Here is a 1,723-nt window from a genome sequence, read left to right as displayed (position 1 = left end):
CTTGACACTGGAAGCCTAGAATCAAGTGCTGATGTACCTTCTTTCTAAGGGCAGGAACTTGGTTAGGTTACTTAACCTGGCTAAGCCTCAGTTGCATCACCTGTAAAATGGGGAGGATAATAGGGCCTGTTAACAGTAAAATTGTTACTAAGAATTAAATGGGATAATGCATATAAAGTGTTTAACATCGTGTCTGCCTCATAGTAAGCATGCCATAAGTGTCGCCTATTTTTATCAGTATTATTATTAACTGGGTCAAATTTCCTGGGTGTTGGGAGAAGGAATGCAAGCTGACGTTCAGTCACTAATGCTGATAAGACCATCTCTTAGAAGAGCTCTTAGGAGTGAAGCTTTTCAGGCCCCAGATATCTGATGATTTCTGGCTCTGGGTCCTCTGCCCATTTGCTCCATGTCCTTAGGGTCTAAGACCCCCTCCCCCATCTTTAGGCCTTAGTCTTCCCCTCCCCTCACTGGTCATTTGAAAGAACTGGTCTAGATGTCCAACAGCGCGGAGTATGCTCTTTGCTGCAATTTGAAGGATCACATGCAAAAATTCATTTTTCTTCTATCCAATTCCAATTCCTTACCCCGAAAGCAGAAAAGAATCCAAATTAATTGTACTCACCATGGCTGTGAGTTGTGTGTGCATCCTAAGGACTCCATATAGTCAAAACCTCTTACAAATTGACTGACACAACTTGGAATATGGACGGTACAGAAGACAAAAGTCCTATATCAGGGTAAAATATATGAAGTCAATCACTGAAGTTGAATGGAGTTGAATGTCCTTAACCTAGTAATTATGTGCTGAAGTGCTTAGGGGTACAAAACCATCATGCATGTAACTCATTCTGAAATAGAGTCAAATCTTAATAATAGGTGAATCTGGGTAAAGGGTAAATGAGGTGATTTGTACTGTTGTTGTTTTTTTTTTTCCTGCAACTTTCTGTAAGTTGGAAATGATTTCCAAATAAAAATTTAAAAATAAAAACCCAATAAGGGACAAGAAACCCCTGACTGTTTTGTTAATCCTTTCCCAGCTAACATGAGTGCTTTAAAGCAAACAGATGGGGTTCTGGAGTAAAGGTTTGCAAGCAAATACTCCATTATAAAATCCTAACTTTCCAGAAGTATGCAAATCCTATCCAAGCCAATCACCCTATGGGCTTTTACGCAGTGTCTTCTATTTCTGCTACTAATAGTTGCCAGGTATAATTGAATTAACCTCTAGGGGCTCACACACTAAATGGCTTGCTCAAGGTCACACAGCCAGCATGTGGTGGACCCTTACTTTGGGTCTGGAGACATCTGTCTTCAAACCCTAATGCCATTGCCCCCATTTCTCCACCACATGCCAACATGGGCCCTGCCCTTTGGGAGTTTACTAAGTTTCCAGGGGACAGTACATACCTACATAAAAAAGAGACCAGATCTTGCATATAAATCATATATGGGATTGTAGAAACAGCTGTAAAAATAATGGGATCACTACAGGAGGATTAAAATGGAGTGCATGTCAGTCACAGAACAGGCTTTTGAGCTTTTAGCAGGAACTCTGCAGACTGTATCTGCAATTAAAAGGAAACCCCTAGATGTTTTATAAACGATGCGTTTCAAAACCAAAACACAGGAGGAAAGAAATATGTTGGCATTTGTTACCACATTTACCATTTTGTATCTTATCTTCCCAAACACTGTTACATCGCTACATCATTCTTTTGCC

Source organism: Mirounga angustirostris, unplaced genomic scaffold, assembly GCF_029215605.1.
Source record: "Mirounga angustirostris isolate CCGP_5_RB_7025 unplaced genomic scaffold, mMirAng1.0.hap1 SCAF_15, whole genome shotgun sequence".
NCBI lineage: Eukaryota > Metazoa > Chordata > Mammalia > Carnivora > Phocidae > Mirounga > Mirounga angustirostris.
Note: the sequence above shows the minus strand (reverse complement) of the source record.